The sequence below is a fragment of the Triticum aestivum genome, chromosome 2A, assembly GCF_018294505.1.
Source record: "Triticum aestivum cultivar Chinese Spring chromosome 2A, IWGSC CS RefSeq v2.1, whole genome shotgun sequence".
NCBI lineage: Eukaryota > Viridiplantae > Streptophyta > Magnoliopsida > Poales > Poaceae > Triticum > Triticum aestivum.
Window position 1 is genome coordinate 228,097,258 of NC_057797.1, and position 20,162 is coordinate 228,117,419.

Here is a 20,162-nt window from a genome sequence, read left to right on the forward strand (position 1 = left end):
TTGCCATGGGAAGAGGTGCTTTGTGATGGGTTCGTTCGTGCGGTGTTCTTTCCCAGTGACAGAAGGGGCATCAAGACACGTATTGATCGTTGTCATTAAGTATAACAAGATGGGTTCTATTCCTACATGAATAGATCTTGTCTACTGAAGGAGATATGCCCTAGAGGCAATAATAAAGTTGTTATTTATATTTCCTTATATCATGATAAATGTTTTATTATTCATGCTAGAATTGTATTAACCGCAAACTTAGTACATGTGTGAATACATAGACAAACAGAGTGTCCCTAGTATGCCTCTACTTGACTAGCTCGTTAATCAAAGATGGTTAAGTTTCCTAGCCATGGACATGTGTTGCCATTTGATGAACGGGATCACAAAATTAGAGAATGATGTGATTGACTTGACCAATCCGTTAGCTTAGCACTATGATCATTTAGTTTATTGCTTTGCTTTCTCCATAAATTATACATGTTCCTATGACTATGAGATTATGCAACCCCCGAATACCGGAGGAACACTTAGTGTGCTATCAAACGTCACAACGAACTGGGTGATTATAAAGATGCTCTACAGGTGTCTCCGATGGTGTTTGTTGAGTTGGCATAGATCGAGATTAGGATTTGTCACTCCGATTATCGGAGAGGTATCTCTGGGCCCTCTCGGTAATGCACATCACTATAAACCTGGCAAGCAATGTGACTAATGAATTAGTTACGGGATGTTACATTACGGAACAAGTAAAGAGACTTGCCGGTAATGAGATTGAACTAGGTATGATGATACCGACGATCGAATCTCGAGCAAGTAACATACCGATGACAAAGGGAACAACGTATGTTGTTATGCGGTTTGACCGATAAAGATCTTCGTAGAATATGTAGGAACCAATATGAGCATCCAGGTTTCGCTATTGGTTATTGACCGGAGATGAGTCTCGGTCATGTCTACATAGCTCTTGAACCCGTAGGATCCGCACGCTTAACGTTCGATGACGATCGGTATTATGAGTTTATGTGTTTTGATGTACCGAAGGTAGTTAGGAGTCCCGTATGTAATCACAGACATGACGAGGAGTCTCGAAATGGTGGAGACATGAAGATTGACATATTGGAAGGTTATGCTTGGACACCGGAAAGGTTTCAGATGAGTTCGGGCATATACCGGAGTACCGGGGGGTTATGGGAACCCCCCGGGGGCTTAATGGGACTACATGGGCTTTAGTGGAAGAGAGAGGAGGCGTCCAAGAGGTGGGTGCGCCCCCTCCCCAAGCCCAATCTGAATTGGGAGGGTGTCGGCCCCCCTTTCCTTCTTCTCTTCTTCCCCTTCCTCCCCCCTCCTATTAAGACTAGGAAAGGGGGGAACCTACTCCTAGTAGTAGTAGGAATCCCCCCTTGGGGGCGCACCATGAGGGCCGGCTGGCCCCCTCCTGAAGGAAATATGCCCTAGAGGCAATAATAAAGTTATTATTTATTTCCTTATATCATGATAAATGTTTATTATTCATGCTAGAATTGTATTAACCGGAAACATAATACATGTGTGAATACATAGACAAACATAGTGTCACTAGTATGCCTCTACTTGACTAGCTCGTTTATCAAAGATGGTTATGTTTCCTAACCATGGACAAAAGAATTGTCATTTGATTAACGGGATCACATCATTAGGAGAATGATGTGATTGACATGACCCATTCCGTTAGCCTAGCACTTGATCGTTTAGTATGTTGCTATTGCTTTCTTCATGACTTATACATGTTCCTGTAACTATGAGATTATGCAACTCCCGTTTACCGGAGGAACACTTTGGGTGCTACCAAACGTCACAACGTAACTGGGTGATTATAAAGGAGTACTACAGGTGTCTCCGAAGGTACATGTTGAGTTGGCGTATTTCGAGATTAGGTTTTGTCACTCTGATTGTCGGAGAGGTATCTCTGGGCCCTCTCGGTAATGCACATCATTATAAGCCTTGCAAGCAATGTGACCAAATGAGTTGGTTACGGATGATGCATTACGAACGAGTAAAGAGACTTGCCGGTAACGAGATTGAACTAGGTATTGGATACCGACGATCAAATCTCGGGCAAGTAACATACCGATGACAAAGGAAACAACGTATGTTGTTATGCGGTTTGACCGATAAAGATATTCGTAGAATATGTAGGAACCAATATGGGCATCCTGGTTCCGCTATTGGTTATTGACCGAGAATAGTTTTAGGTCATGTCTACATAGTTCTCGAACCCGTAGGGTCCGCACGCTTAACGTTACGATGACAATTATATTATGAGTTTATGAGTTTTGATGTACCGAAGGAGTTCGGAGTCCCGGATAAGATTGGGGACATGACGAGGAGTCTCGAAATGGTCGAGACGTAAAGATCGATATATTGGACGACTATATTCGGAGTTCGGAAAGGTTCCGAGTGATTCGGGTATTTTTCGGAGTACCGGAGAGTTACGGGAATTCGCCGGGAAGTATATGGGCCTTATTGGGCCATACGGGAATAGAGGAGAAAGGCCGAAAGGAAGGAGGCGCGCAGCCCCCCTCTGGTCCGAATTGGACAAGGGGTGCAGCCCCTTTTCCTTCCTCCTCTCCCCCTCTTTCCTTCTCTCCTACTTCAACAAGGAAGGGGGGGAGTCCTACTCCCGGTGGGAGTAGGACTCCTCCTGGCGCGCCCCTCCTGGCCGGACAAACCCCTCCCCCTTGCTCCTTTATATACGGGGGCAGGGGGCACCTCAAGGCACAACAAGAACACAAGTTGATCTACGGATCGTTCCTTAGCCGTGTGCGGTGCCCCCCTCCACCATATTCCACCTCGGTCATATCGTCGTGGAGTTTAGGCGAAGCCCTGCGCCGGTAGAGCATCATCATCGTCACCACGCCGTCGTGCTGACGGAACTCATCCCCGAAGCTTTGCTGGATCGGAGCCCGGGGATCGTCATCGAGCTGAACGTGTGCTGAACTCGGAGGTGCCATACGTTCGGTACTTGGATCGGTCGGATCGTGAAGACGTACGACTACATCAACCGCGTTGTCATAATGCTTCCGCTTACGATCTATGAGGGTACGTGGACAACACTCTCCCCTCTCATTGCTATGCCATCACCATGATCTTGCGTGTACGTAGGATATTTTTGAAATTACTACGTTCCCCAACAGTGGCATCCGAGCCTAGGTTTTATGCGTTGATGTTATATGCACGAGTAGAACACAAGTGAGTTGTGGGCGATACAAGTCATACTGCTTACCAGCATGTCATACTTTGGTTCGGCGGTATTGTGAGATGAAGCGGCCCGGACCGACATTACGCGTACGCTTACGCGAGACTGGTTTCACCGTTGCGAGCACTCGTGCTTAAAGGTGGCTGGCGGGTGTCTGTCTCTCTCACTTTAGCTGAATCGAGTGTGGCTACGCCCGGTCCTTGCGAAGGTTAAAACAACACTAACTTGACGAACTATCGTTGTGGTTTTGATGCGTAGGTAAGAACGGTTCTTGCTAAGCCCGTAGCAGCCACGTAAAATTTGCAACAACAAAGTAGAGGACGTCTAACTTGTTTTTGCAGGGCATGTTGTGATGTGATATGGTCAAGACGTGATGCTATATTTTATTGTATGAGATGATCATGTTTTGTAACCGAAGTTATCGGCAACTGGCAGGAGCCATATGGTTGTCGCTTTATTGTATGAAATGCAAACGCCCTGTAATTGCTTTACTTTATCACTAAGCGGTAGCGATAGTCGTAGAAGCAATAGATGGCGTAACGACAACGATGCTACGATGGAGATCAAGGTGTCGCGCCGGTGACGATGGTGATCATGATGGTGCTTCGGAGATGGAGATCACAAGCACAAGATGATGATGGCCATATCATATCACTTATATTGATTGCATGTGATGTTTATCCTTTATGCATCTTATCTTGCTTTGATTGACGGTAGCATTTTAAGATGATCTCTCACTAATTATCAAGAAGTGTTCTCCCTGAGTATGCACCGTTGCGAAAGTTCTTCATGCTGAGACACCACGTGATGATCGGGTGTGACAGGCTCTACGTTCAAATACAACGGGTGCAAAACAGTTGCACACGCGGAATACTCGGGTTAAACTTGATGAGCCTAGCATATACAGATATGGCCTCGGAACACGGAGACCGAAAGGTCGAGCGTGAATCATATAGTAGATATGATCAACATATTGATGTTCACCGTTGAAACTACTCCATCTCACGTGATGATCGGACATGGTGTAGTTGATATGGATCACGTAATCACTTAGAGGATTAGAGAGATGTCTATCTAAGTGGGAGTTCTTAAGTAATATGATTAATTGAACTTTAATTTATCATGAACTTAGTCCTGGTAGTATTTTGCAAATTATGTTGTAGATCAATAGCTTGCGTTGTTGCTTTCATATGTTTATTTCGATATGTTCCTAGAGAAAATTGTGTTGAAAGATGTTAGTAGCAATGATGCGGATTGGATCCGTGATCTGAGGTTTATCCTCATTGCTGCACAGAAGAATTATGTCCTTAATGCACCGCTAGGTGACAGACCTATTGCAGGAGCAGATGCAGACGTTATGAACATTTAGCTAGCTCAATATGATGACTACTTGATAGTTTAGTGCACCATGCTTAACGACTTAGAATCGGGACTTCAAAGACGTTTTGAACGTCATGGACCATATGAGATGTTCCAGGAATTGAAGTTAATATTTCAAGCAAATACCCGAGTTGAGAGATATGAAGTCTCCAACAAGTTCTATAGCTAAAAGATGGAGGAGAATCGCTCAACTAGTGAGCATGTGCTCAGATTGTCTGGGTACTACAATCGCTTGAATCAAGTGGGAGTTAATCTTCCAGATAAGATAGTGATTGACAGAATTCTCTAGTCACCACCACCAAGTTAGTAGAACTTCGTGATGAACTATAATATGCAAGGGATGAAGGGATGACGAAAGTGATTCCCAAGCTCTTCGTGATGTTGAAATCGACGAAGGTAGAAATCAAGAAAGAGCATCAAGTGTTGATGATTGACAAGATCACTAGTTTCAAGAAAAGGGCAAAGGGAAAGAAAGGGAAACTTCAAGTAGAATGGCAAGCAAGTTGTCACTCCCGCGAAGAAGCCCAAAGCTGGACCAAAGCCTGAAACTGAGTGATTATACTGCAAAGGAAATGGTCACTAGAAGCGGAAATGCCTTGCATATTTGGTGGATAAGAAGGATGGCAAAGTGAACAAGGGTATATTTGATATACATGTTATTGATGTGTACCTTACTAGTGTTTATAGTAACCCCTGAGTATTTGATACTTGTTCGGTTGCTAAGATTAGTAACTCGAAACAGGAGTTACAGAATAAACAGAAACTAGTTGAGGGTGAAGTGACGATGTGTGTTGGAAGTGGTTCCAAGATTGATATGATCATCATCGCACACTCCCTATACTTTCGAGATTAGTGTTGAACCTAAATAAATGTTATTTGGTGTTTGCGTTGAGCATGAATATGATTTGATCATGTTTATTGCAATACGATTATTCATTTAAAGTCAGAGAATAATTGTTGTTCTGTTTACATGAATAAAACCTTCAAATGGTCATACACCCAATGAAAATAGTTTGTTGGATCTCGATCGTAGTGATACACATATTCATAATATTGATGCCAAAAGATGAAAAGTTAATAATGATAGTGCAACTTATTTGTGGCACTGCCGTTTGGGTCATATCGGTGTAAAGCGCATGAAGAAACTCCATAAAGATGGATTTTCGGAATCACTTGGTTATGAATCATTTGATACTTGCGAACCGTGCCTTTTGGGCAAGATGACTAAAACTCCGTTCTTCGGAACAATGGAACGAGCTACTGACTTGTTGGAAATAATACATACCGATGTATGTGATCCAATGAGTGTTGATACTCGTGGCAAGTATCATTATTTTCTGACCTTCACAAGATGATTTGAGCAGATATGGGTATATCTACTTGATGAAACATAAGTCTGAAATAGTTGAAAGGTTCAAAGAATTTCAGAGTGAAGTGGAAAAATCATCGTAACAAGAAAATAAAGTTTCTGCGATCTGATCGCGGAGACGAATATTTAAGTTACGAGTTTGGTCTTCAATTAAAACAATGTGGAATAGTTTCACAAACTCACGCCACCTGGAACACCACAATGTAATGGTGTGTCCGAAAGTCGTAATCGTACTCTACTAGATATGGTGCGATCTATGATATCTCTTATCAGTTTACCACTATCGTTTTGGTGTTATGCATTAGAGACAGCCGCATTCACGTTAAATAGGGCACCATCAAAATCCGTTGAAACGACGCCTTATGAACTGTGGTTTAGCAAGAAACCAAAGTTGTCGTTTCTTAAAGTTTGGAGTTGCGATGCTTATATGAAAAAGGTTTTCAACTTGATAAGCTCGAACCCAAATCGGAGAAGTGCGTCTTCATAGAATACCCAAAGGAAACTGTTGGGTACACCTTCTATCACAGATCGGAAGGCAAAACATTCATTGCTAAGATGGATCCTTTCTAGAGAAGGAGTTTCTCTCGAAAGAAGTGAGTGGGAGGAAAGTAGAACTTGATGAGGTAACTGTACCTGCTCCCTTATTTGAAAGTAGTTCATCACAGAAATCTGTTCCTGTGACTACTACACAAATTAGTGAGGAAGTTAATGATGATGATCATGAAACTTCAGATTAAGTTACTATAGAATCTCGTAGGTCTTACAGAGTAAGATCCGCACCAGAGTGGTACGGTAATCCTGTTCTGGAAGTTATGTTACTAGACCATGACGAACCTACGAACTATGAAGAAGCGATGGTGAGCCCAGATTCCGCAAAATGGCTTGAGGCCATGAGATCTGAGATAAAATCCATGTATGAAAACAAAGTATGGACTTTGATTGACTTGCCCAATGATCGGCGAGACATTGAGATTAAATGGATCTTCAAGAGGAAGACGGACACTGATAGTAGTGTTACTATCTACAAAGCTCGACCTGTTGCAAAAGGTTTTCGACAAGTTCAAGGTGTTGAATACGATGAGATTTTCTCACTTGTATCGATGCTTAAGTCTGTCCAAATCATGTTAGCAATTGCCACATTTTATGAAATCTGGCAAATAGATGTCAAAACTGCATTCCTTAATGGATTTATTAAAAAAGAGTTGTATATGATGCAACCAGAAGGTTTTGTCAATCCTAAAGGTGCTAACAAAATATGCAAGCTCCAGCAATCCATCTATGGACTGATGCAAGCATCTCAGACTTGGAATATACGCTTTGATAAGTTGATCAAAGCATATTGTTTTGTACAGACTTACGGTGAAGCTTGTATTTACAAGAAAGTGAGTGGGAGCACTACAGCATTTCTGATAAGTATATGTGAATGACATATTGTTGATCGGAAATAATGTAGAATTATTCTGCAAAGCATAAAGGAGTGTTTGAAAGGAGTTCTTTAAAAGAAAGACCTCGGTAAAGCTGCTTACACATTGAGCATCAAGATCTATATAGATAGATCAAGACGCTTGATAAGATTTTTCAATGAATACATACCTTGATAAATTTTTGAAATAGTTCAAAATGGAACAGTCAAAGAAGGAGTTCTTGCCTGTGTTGCAAGGTGTGAAGTTGAGTAAGACTCAAGACCCGACCATGGCAGAAAATAGAAAGAGAATGAAAAGTCATTCCCTATGCCTCAGTCATAGGTTCTATAAAGTATGCTATGCTATAAACCAGACATATTGTATACCTTGCTCTGAGTTTGGCAAAGGAATATAATTTTGATCTAATAGTAGATCACTGGACAGCGGTCAAGAATATCCTCAGTAAGGACTAAGGAGATGTTTCTCGATTATGGAGGTGATAAAAGAGTTCGTTGTAAAAGTTACATCAGTGCAAACTTTTACACTAATCCAGATGACTCTAAGTCTCAAACTGGATACATATTGAAAGTGGGAGCAATTAAGCTAGAGTAGCTCCATGCAGAGCATTGAAGACATAGAATATTTGCGAAATACATACGGCTCTGAATATGACAGACCCGTTGACTAAGCTTCTCTCACGAGCAAAACATGATCATACCTTAGTACTCTTTTGGGTGTTAATCACATAGCGATGTGAACTAGATTATTGACTCTAGTAAACCCTTTGGGTGTTGATCACATGATGATGTGAACTATTGGTATTAATCACATGCAGATGTGAATATTAGTGTTAAATCACATAGCGATGTGAACTAGATTATTGACTCTAGTGCAAGTGGGAGACTGAAGGAAATATGCCCTAGAGGCAATAATAAAGTTATTATTTATTTCCTTATATCATGATAAATGTTTATTATTCATGCTAGAATTGTATTAACCGGAAACATAATACATGTGTGAATACATAGACAAACATAGTGTCACTAGTATGCCTCTACTTGACTAGCTCGTTAATCAAAGATGGTTATGTTTCCTAACCATGGACAAAGAGTTGTCATTTGATTAACGGGATCACATCATTAGGAGAATGATGTGATTGACATGACCCATTCCGTTAGCCTAGCACTTGATCGTTTAGTATGTTGCTATTGCTTTCTTCATGACTTATACATGTTCCTGTAACTATGAGATTATGCAACTCCCGTTTACCGGAGGAACACTTTGGGTGCTACCAAACGTCACAACGTAACTGGGTGATTATAAAGGAGTACTACAGGTGTCTCCGAAGGTACATGTTGAGTTGGCGTATTTCGAGATTAGGTTTTGTCACTCCGATTGTCGGAGAGGTATCTCTGGGCCCTCTCGGTAATGCACATCATTATAAGCCTTGCAAGCAATGTGACCAAATGAGTTGGTTACAGGATGATGCATTACGAAACGAGTAAAGAGACTTGCCGGTAACGAGATTGAACTAGGTATTGGATAACGACGATCAAATCTCGGGCAAGTAACATACCGATGACAAAGGGAACAACGTATGTTGTTATGCGGTTTGACCGATAAAGATCTTCGTAGAATATGTAGGAACCAATGTGGGCATCCAGGTTCCGCTATGGGTTATTGACCGAGAATAGTTCTAGGTCATGTATACATAGTTCTCGAACCCGTAGGGTCCGCACGCTTAATGTTACGATGACAGTTATATTATGAGTTTATGAGTTTTGATGTACAGAAGGAGTTCGGAGTCCCGGATGAGATCGGGGACATGACGAGGAGTCTCGAAATGGTCGAGACGTAAAGATCGATATATTGGACGACTATATTCGGAGTTCGGAAAGGTTCCGAGTGATTCGGGTATTTTTCGGAGTACCGGAGAGTTACGAGAATTCGCCGGGAAGTATATGGGCCTTATTGGGCCATACGGGAATAGAGGAGAAAGGCCGAAAGGAAGGAGGCGCGCAGCCCCCCTCTGGTCCGAATTGGACAAGGGGTGCAGCCCCTTTTCCTTCCTCCTCTCCCCCTCTTTCCTTCTCTCCTACTCCAACAAGGAAGGGGGGAGTCCTACTCCCGGTGGGAGTAGGACTCCTCCCTGGCGCGCCCCTCCTGGCCGGCCGACCCCTCCCCCTTGCTCCTTTATATACGGGGGCAGGGGGCACCCCATGAACAACACAAGTTGATCTACGGATCGTTCCTTAGCCGTGTGCGGTGCCCCCCTCCACCATATTCCACCTCGGTCATATCGTCGCGGAGTTTAGGCGAAGCCCTGCGCCGGTAGAGCATCATCATCGTCACCACGCCATCGTGCTGACGGAACTCATCCCCGAAGCTTTGCTGGATCGGAGCCCGGGGATCGTCATCGAGCTGAACGTGTGCTGAACTCGGAGGTGCCGTACGTTCGGTACTTGGATCGGTCGGATCGTGAAGACGTACGACTACATCAACCGCGTTGTCATAACGCTTCCGCTTACGGTCTACGAGGGTATGTGGACAACACTCTCCCCTCTCGTTGCTATGCCATCACCATGATCTTGCGTGTATGTAGGATATTTTTGAAATTACTATGTTCCCCAACACCTCCTCCCCTCCTTTATATATGGGGGAGGGGGCACCCCATAGACACACAAGTTGACAATTGTTTTAGCCGTGTGCGGTGCCCCCCTCCACAGATACACACCTCAGTCATATCATCGTAGTGCTTAGGCGAAGCCCTGCGCCGGTATCTTCATCATCACCGTCAACACACCGTCGCTGACGAAACTTTCCCTCGGCCTCAACTGGATCAAGAGTACGAGGGACGTCACCGAGCTGAATGTGTGTAGATCACGGAGGTGCCGTGCGTTCGGTACAAGATCGGTTGGATCACAAAGACGTTCGACTACATCAACTGTGTTTCCCAATGCTCCCGCTTTCGATCTACGAGGGTACGTAGACATACTCTCCCCTCTCATTGCTATGCATCCCTAGATAGATCTTGCGTGATCGTAGGATTTTTTTTTGAAATATTGCATTCCCTAATAGTGGCATCCGAGTCAGGTCTATGCATAGATGTTATATGCATGAGTAGAACACAAAGGAGTTGTGGGCGTGGGTATATACATATTGCTTGCCGTCACTAGTTGTTTCTTGATTCGGCGGTATTGTTGGATGAAGCGGCCCGGACCGACATTACATGACCGTGTTCATGAGACTGGTTCTACCGACGTGCTTTGCACACATGTGGCTGGCGGGTGTCAGTTTCTCCAACTTTAGTTGAATCGGATTTAGTGAACAGGGTTCTTTCTGAAGATCAAAAAGCAATCACTCTACCGTGTTGTGGTTTTTGATGTGTAGGTAAGAATGGTTCTTGCTAAGCCCGTAGCACCCACGTAAAACTTGCAACAACAAAGTAGAGGACGTCTAACTTGTTTTTGCAGGGCATGTTGTGATGTGATATGGTCAAGATGTGATTATATAAATTTTGTAACACAGTTATCAGCAACTGGCAGGAGCCATATGGTTGTCTCTTTATTGTATGAAATGCAATCGCCATGTAATTGCTTTCCATTATCACTAAGCGGTAGCGATAGTCGTAGAAGCAATAGTTGGCGAGACGACAACGATACTACGATGGAGATCAAGGTGTCAAGCCGGTGATGATGGTGATCATGACGGTGCTTTGGAGATGGAGATCAAAGGAACAAGATGATGATGTCCATATCATATCATTTATATTGATTGCATGTGATGTTTATCCTTTATGCATCTTATTTTGCTTAGTACGGCGGTAGCATTATAAGATGATCTCTCGCTAAATTTCAAGGTATAAGTGTTCTCCCTGAGTATCACCGTTGCTACAGTTCGTCGTGCCAAGACACCACGTGATGATCGGTGTGATAAGCTCTACGTTCACATACAAGAGGTGCAAGCCAGTTTTGCACAAGCAGAATACTCAGGTTAAACTTGACGAGCCTAGCATATGCAGATATGTCCTCGGAACACTGAGACCGAAAGGTCGAGCGTGAATGATATAGTAGATATGATCAACATAGTGATGTTCACCATTGAAAACTACTCCATCTCACGTGATGATCGGACATGGTTTAGTTGATATGGATCACGTGATCACTTAGATGATTAGAGGGATGTCTATCTAAGTGGGAGTTAATCTTCCTGATGATAGTGTCATTGATAGAGTTCTTCAATCACTGCCACCAAGCGACAAAAGGTTCATGATGAACTATAATATGCAAGGGATGGATAAGACAATTCCCAAGCTCTTCGCAATGTTAAAAGCTGCAGAGGTAGAAATCAAGAAGGAGCACCTAGTGTTGATGGTTAACAAGACCACTAGTTTCAAGAAAAAGGGCAAAGGGAAGAAGGGGAACTTCGGGAAGAACGACAAGCAAGTTGCTGCTCAAGTGAAGAAGCCGAAGTCTGGACCTAAGCCTGAGACTGAGTGCTTCTACTGCAAAGGGACTGGTCATTGGAAGCGGAACTGCCCCAAGTATTTGGCGGATAAGAAGGATGGCAAAGTGAAAGGTATATTTGATATACATGGTATTGATGTGTACCTTACTAATGCTCGCAGTAGCGCCTGGGTATTTGATACTGGTTCTGTTGCTAATATTTGCAACTCAAAACAGGGGCTATGGATTAAGCGAAGATTGGCTAAGGACGAGGTGACAATGCGCGTGGGAAATAGTTCCAAAGTCGATGTGATCGCCGTCGACACGCTACCTCTACATCTACCTTCAGGATTAGTTTTAGACCTGAATAATTGTTATTTGGTGCCAGTGTTAAGCATGAACATTATATCTGGATCTTGTTTGATGCGAGACGGTTATTCATTTAAATCAGAGAATAATGGTTGTTCTATTTATATGAGTGATATCTTTTATGGTCAGGCACCCTTGATGAGTGGTCTATTTTTACTAAATCTTGATAGTAGTGATACACATATTCATAGTATTGAAGCCAAAAGATATAAGTTTAATAATGATAGTACAACTTATTTGTGGCACTGCCGTTTAGGTCATATTGGTGTAAAGCGCATGAAGAAACTCCATGCTGATGGGCTTTTGGAATCACTTGATTATGAATCACTTGATGCTTGCGAACGATGCCCCATGGGCAATATGACTAGGACTCCGTTCTCCGGAACAATGGAACGAGCAACAGACTTATTGGAAATAATACATACTGATGTATGCGGTCCGATGAGTGTTGATGCTCGTGGTGGGTATCGTTATTTTCTGACCTTCAAGGATGATTTGAGCAGATATGGGCATGTATACTTGATGAAACATAAGTCTGAAACATTTGAAAAGTTCAAAGAATTTCAGAGTGAAGTGGAAAATCATCGTAACAAGAAAATTAAGTTCCTATGATCTGATCATGGAGGTGAATATTTGAGTTATGAGTTTGGTCTTCATTTGAAACAATGCGGAATAGTTTTGCAACTCACGCCACCTGGAACACCACATCGTAATGGTGTGTCCGAATGTCGTAACCGCACTTTATTAAATATGGTGCGATCTATGATGTCTCTTACTGATTTACCGCTATCGTTTTGGGGTTATGCTTTAGAGACGGCTGCATTCACGTTAAATAGGGCACCATCGAAATCCGTTGAGATGACACCTTATGAATTGTGGTTTGGCAAGAAACCCAAGTTGTCGTTTCTTAAACTTTGGGGTTGCGATGCTTATGTGAAAAAGCTTCAACTTGATAAGCTCGAACCCAAATATGAGGAATGTGTCTTCATAGGATACCCAAAGGAGACTGTTGGGTACACCTTCTATCACAGATCCGAAGGCAAGATATCCGTTGCTAAGAATGGATCCTTTCTAGAGAAGGAGTTTTTCTCGAAAGAAGTGAGTGGGAGGAAAGTAGAACTTGATGAGGTAATTATACCTGCTCCTTATTGGAAAGTAGTCCATCATAGAAATCAGTTCCAGTGATTCCTACACCAATTAGTGAGGAAGTTAATGATGATGATCATGAAACTTCCGATCAAGTTACTACCAAACCTCGTAGGTCAACTAGAGTATGATCTGCACCAGAGTGGTATAGTAATCATGTTCTGGAGGTCATGTTACTTGACCATGACGAACCTACGAACTATGAGGAAGCGACGATGAGCCCAGATTCCGCAAAATGGTTTGAGGCCATGAAATTTGAGATAGGATCCATGTATGAGAACAAAGTGTGGACTTTGGTTGACTTGCCCGATGATCGGCAAGCTATAGAGAATAAATGGATCTTCAAGAAGGAGGCTCACGCTGACGGTAATGTTACTGTCTACAAAGCTCGACTTGTTGCGAAAGGTTTTCGACAAGTTCAAGGAGTTGACTGATACGTCTCCAACGTATCTATAATTTTTGATTGCTCCATGCTATATTATCTACTGTTTTGGGCAATATTGGGCTTTATTTTCCACTTTTATATTATTTTTGGGACTAACCTATTAACCGGAGGCCCAGCCCAGATTTGTTGTTTTATGCCTATTTCAGTATTTTGAAGAAAAGGAATATCAACGGAGTCGAAACGGAACGAAATCAACTTGAGAAGTTATTTTTGGAACGAAAGCCACCAGATAGACTTGGACTCCATGTTAGGAGATACGGGAGGTGCTCACGAGGGCGCCCCCCTAGGGCGTGCCCCCCAGCCTCATGGGGCCCCCGTGACTCCTCCGACGTACCTCCTGCACCCATATATACCTACGTAACCTAAAACTTCCAGAACAGAGAATAGATCAGGAGTTCCGCCGCCAGAAGCCTCCGTAGCCACCGAAAGCCAATCTAGACCCGTTCTGGCACCCTACCGGAGGGGGAATCCTTCTCCGGTTGCCATCTTCATCATCCCGGTGCTCTCCATGACGAGGAGGGAGTAGTTCTCCCTCGGGGCTGAGGGTATGTACCAGTAGCTATGTGTTTGATCTCTCTTTCTCTCTCGTGTTCTTGAGGTGATACGATCTTGATGTATCGCGAGCTTTGCTATTATATTTGGATCCTATGATGTTTCTTCCCCCCTCTACTCTCTTGTAATGAATTGAGTTTCCCCTTTGAAGTAATCTTATCGGATTGAGTCTTTATAGATTTGAGAACACTTGATGTATGTCTTGCCGTGCGTATCTGTGGTGACAATGGGATACCACGTGATTCACTTGATGTATGTTTTGGTGATCAACTTGCGGGTTCCTCCCATGAACCTATGCATAGGGGCTGGCACATGTTTTCGTCGTGATTTTCCGGTAGAAACTTTTGGGCACTCTTTGAGGTCCTTTGTGTTGGTTGAATAGATGAATCTGACATTGTGTGACGCATATTGTATAATCATACCCACGGATACTTGAGGTGACATTGGAGTACCTAGGTGACATTAGGATTTTGATTGATTTGTGTCTTAAGGTGTTATTCTAGTACGAACTCTAGGGCTGTTTGTGACACCTATAGGAATAGCCCAACGGATTGATTGGAAAGAATAACTTTGAGGTGGTTTCGTACCCTACCATAATCTCTTCGTTCGTTCTCCGCTATTAGTGACTTTGGAGTGACTCTTTGTTGCATGTTGAGGGATAGTTATGTGATCCAATTATGTTATCATTCTTGACGGAACTTACACTAGCAAAAGTATGAACCCTAGGCCTTGTTTCCTATCATTGCAATACCGTTTACGCTCACTTTTATCATTAGTTACCTTGCTGTTTTTATAATTTCAGATTACAAATACCTTTATCTACCATCCATATTGCACTTGCATCACCATCTCTTCGCCGAACTAGTGCACCTATACAATTTACCATTGTATTGGGTGTGTTGGGGACACAAGAGACTCTTTGTTATTTGGTTGCAGGGTTGCTTGAGAGAGACCATCTTCATCCTACGCCTCCTACGGATTGATAAACCTTAGGTTATACACTTGAGGGAGATTTGCTACTGTCCTACAAACCTCTGCACTTGGAGACCCAACAATATATACAAGAATAAGGTTGTGTAGTAGACATCAAGCTCTTTTCTAGTGCCGTTGCCGGGGAGGCAAGGAAAGCGGCACTAACACACCCCGTCAACTAAGCTCTTTTCTGGCACCGTTGCCAGGGAGGTTAGCGCTTGAAGGTATATCTTTAGATCTTGCAATAGAGTCTTTTAGTTTCTTGTTTTATCACTAGTTTAGTTTATAAAAGAAAACTATAAAAAGATGGAATTAACTTTGTCTCATACGCTTCACCTTTTTAATATCTTTCGTGAGTATGATGGAAAGGATAATTGTGCTCAAGTGCTAGAAGAAGAAATCTATAAAATGTTTGGCACTAAATATTTGAATGATGAGCATGATTGCAATGTTGTTAGTATGAATTCCTTGAATATCCATGATGCTAATGATACGCAAAGCCACAAGCTTGGGGAAGCTATGTTTAATGAAGATGATATTTTTAGTCTCCCAAGTTTTGATATGCAAGTTTATAATGATGATAGCATGCCTCGTACTTATGATGATTATTGTGATGATACTTATGCTATAAAAAGTAGTGATTATATTTATAAAACTTGTCAGGATTATGATTACCCCTTCTCTGAACATTACTCTTTTAATGTGGAAACAATTTATAGTATTCGAGTTTCCTATGATACTCCCACTATTCCGAATGAGAAGAATTTTGCCTATGTGGAGAGTAGTAAATTTTCTATGCTTGTAGATCATGAAAAGAATGCTTTAGGTGCTGGTTATATTGTTGAATTCATTCATGATGCTACTGAAAATTATTATGAGGGAGGAATATATGCTTGTAGGAATTGCAATAATATCAAGTTTCCTCTCTATGTGCTTAAAGTTTTGAAGTTATGCTTGTTTTACCTTCCTATGCTAGTTGATTATTGTTCTCATAAGTTGTTTGCTCACAAAATCCCTATGCATAGGAAGCATGTTAGACTTAAATGTGCTAGTCATAGTCTTCATGATGCTCCCTTTATATTTCAATTCTTATCTTTTATGTGAGTATCATTGAAATCATCATGCCTGGCTAGGGGCGTTAAACGATAGCGCTTGTTGGGAGGCAACCCAATTTTATTTTTATTCCTTGCTTTTCGTTCCTGTTTAGTAATAAATAATTCATCTAGCCTCTGTTTAGATGTGGTTTTATGTGTTTAATTAGTGTTTGTGCCAAGTAGAACCTTTGGGAAGACTTGGGGTAAGTCTTGTTGATCATGCTGTCAAAAACAGAAACTTTAGCGCTCACGAGAATTGCTGCCATTTTTATTTGGAGAGTTCTATTTAGTTAATTCTTTTTGCAGATGATTAATAGATAAATTCTTCAGGTACAGAAATTTATTTGATAATTGTATGAGTTCCAGAAGTATACGTTTGATCCAGATTACTACAGACTGTTCTGTTTTTGACAGATTCTGTTTTTCGTGTGTTGTTTGCTTATTTTGATGAATCTATGGCTAGTAAAATAGTTTATAAACCATAGAGAAGTTGTAATACAGTAGGTATAACACACGTATAAATAAAGAATGAGTTTATTACAGTACCTTGAAGTGGTCTTTTGTTTTCTTTCGCTAACGGAGCTCACGAGTTTTCTACCTTAAGTTTTGTGTTGTGAAGTTTTCAAGTTTTGGGTAAGGATTCGATGGACTATGGAACAAGGACTGGCAAGAGCCTAAGCTTGGGGATTCCCAAGGCACCCCAAGGTAATATTCAAGGATAGCCAAGAGCCTAAGCTTGGGGATGCCCCGGAAGGCATCCCCTCTTTCGTCCTCATTCATCGGTAACTTTACTTGGAGCTATATTTTTATTTACCACCTGATATGTGTTTTGCTTGGAGCGTCAATTTATTTTGTTAGGATTTGCTTGCCGTTATTTAGAACAATTTTTTGCATCTTTTATTTCAATAAAAGTGGCATTGATAGCCTTTACTATGTCTATGTTACAAGTCTTCATGTTGCTGTTTGAAAACAGAAAGTTTACCGTTGTTGCAATAATTCCCTAGAAAGTCAGAATGTGATAAAATGTTGAAATCTTTTTAATATTAAGATCTGATAAATTTACTACAGTGGGAATTTTATTTCATAATTTGTGGAGCTAGGGAAGTATGGATGTTGCAGCATTCTTTACAGACTATCCTGTTTAGGAAGATTGCTGTTATGTTTGCATTGTTTGCATATGTTTGCTTCTTTAATGATTCTATTTGAGGATAGGACTATTAAATATGCAGAGGCATTTAGTATGAAATGTTGAATAATAATTTTAGTGATTTGCTACAGTAGAGTATGATAAGGTTTTTGCAATGGTTTATACTAACTTGTCTCACAAGTCCTTGTTGAGTTTTGTGTGGATGAAGCTTTTGAGATTTAGGGAGACCGTGATATGAGAGGAATTAAGGAGACATAAAAGCTCAAGCTTGGGGATGCCCAAGGCATCCCAAGATAATATTTCAAGAAGTCTCAAGCATCTAAGCTTGGGGATGCCCCGGTTGGCATCCCACCTTTCTTCTTCAACAACTATTGGTTAGTTTTGGTTGATCCTAAGTTTTTGCTTCTTCACATGATGTTTGCTATTCTTAGAATGTCATTTTATTTTGCTTTGCTTGCTGTTTGAATAAAATACCAAGATCTGAAATTATTAAATGTTAGAGTCTTCACATAGTTGCATAATTATTCGACTACTCATTGATCTTCACTTATATCTTTTGGAGTAGTTTGTCATTTGCTCTAGTGCTTCACTTATATCATTTAGAGCACGGTGGTGGTTTTGTTTTATAGAAACTATTATTCTCTCATGCTTCACTTAGATTATTTTGAGAGTCTTAAACAGCATGGTAATTTGCTTTAAATCCTAATATGCTAGGCAACCAAGATGGATATAATAAAACTTTCATATAGAGTATTGAATACTAAGAGAAGTTTGATGCTTGATGATTGTTTTGGGATATGGAGATGGTGATATTAGAGTCATGCTAGTTGAGTAGTTGTGAATTTGAGAAATACTTGTGTTGAAGTTTGTGATTCCTGTAGCATGCACGTATGGTGAACCGTTATGTGATGAAGTCGGAGCATGATTTATTTATTGATTGTCTTCCTTATGAGTGGCGGTCGGGGACAAGCGATGGTCTTTTCCTACCAATCTATCCCCCTAGGAGCATGCGCGTAGTAGTTTGTTTTGATAACTAATAGATTTTTGCAATAAGTATGTGAGTTCTTTATGACTAATGTTGAGTCCATGGATTATACGCACTCTCACCCTTCCACCATTGCTAGCCTCTCTAGTACCGCGCAACTTTCGCCGGTACCATAAACCCACCTTATACCTTCCGCAAAACAGCCACCATACCTACCTATTATGGCATTTCCATAGCCATTCCGAGATATATTGCCATGCAACTTTCCACCGTTCCGTTTATTATGACACACTCCATCATTGTCATATTGCTTATCATGATCATGTAGTTGACATCGTATTTGTGGCAAAGCCACCATTCATAATTCTTTCACACATGTCACTCATGAGTCATTGCACATCCCGATACACCGCCGGAGGCATTCATATAGAGTCATATCTTGTTCTAAGTATCGAGTTGTAATTCTTGAGTTGTAAGTAAATAAAAGTGTGATGATCATCATTATTAGAGCATTGTCCCAGTGAGGAAAGGATGATGGAGACCATGATTCCCCCACAAGTTGGGATGAGACTCCGGACGAAAAATAAATAAAAGAGGCCAAGGAAGACCAAATGAAAAAATAGAAAGAAAAGAGGCCACAAAAAAAGGCCCAAATAAAAAAATAAAAATGAGAGAAAAAGAGAGAAGGGACAATGCTACTATCCTTTTACCACAGTTGTGCTTCAAAGTAGCACCATGATCTTCATGATAGAGAGTCTCCTATGTTGTCACTTTCATATACTAGTGGGAATCTTTCATTATAGAACTTGGCTTGTATATTCCAATGATGGGCTTCCTCAAAATGCCCTAGGTCTTCGTGAGCAAGCGAGTTGGATGCACACCCACTAGTTTCTTTTGTTGAGCTTTCATACATTTATAGCTCTAGTGCATCCGTTGCATGGCAATCCCTACTCACTCACATTGATATCTATTGATGGGCATCTCCATAGCCCGTTGATACGCCTAGTTGATGTGACACTATCTTCCCCCTTTTTGTCTTCTCCACAACCACCACTCTATTCCACATATAGTGCTATATCCATGGCTCACGCTCATGTATTGCGTGAAGATTTAAAAAGTTTGAGAACATCAAAAGTATGAAACAATTGCTTTGCTTGTCATCGGGGTTGTGCATGATTTAAATTTTTTGTGTGGTGAAGATAGAGCATAGCTAGACTATATGATTTTGTAGGGATAGCTTTCTTTGGCCATGTTATTTTGAGAAGACATAATTGCTTAGTTAGTACGCTTGAATTTTTATTGTTTTCATGTCAATATGAACTTTTTTCTTGAATCTTATGGATCTGAATATTCATATCACAAGTAAGAAGAATTACATTGAAATTATGCCAAGTAGCACTCCGCATCAAAAATTATCTTTCTATCATTTACCTACTCGAGGACGAGCAAGAATTAAGCTTGGGGATGCTTGATACGTCTCCAACGTATATATAATTTTTGATTGCTCCATGCTATCTTATCTACTGTTTTGGGCAATATTGGGTTTTATTTTCCACTTTTATATTATTTTTGGGACTAACCTATTAATCGGAGGCCCAGCCCAGATTTGCTGTTTTATGCCTATTT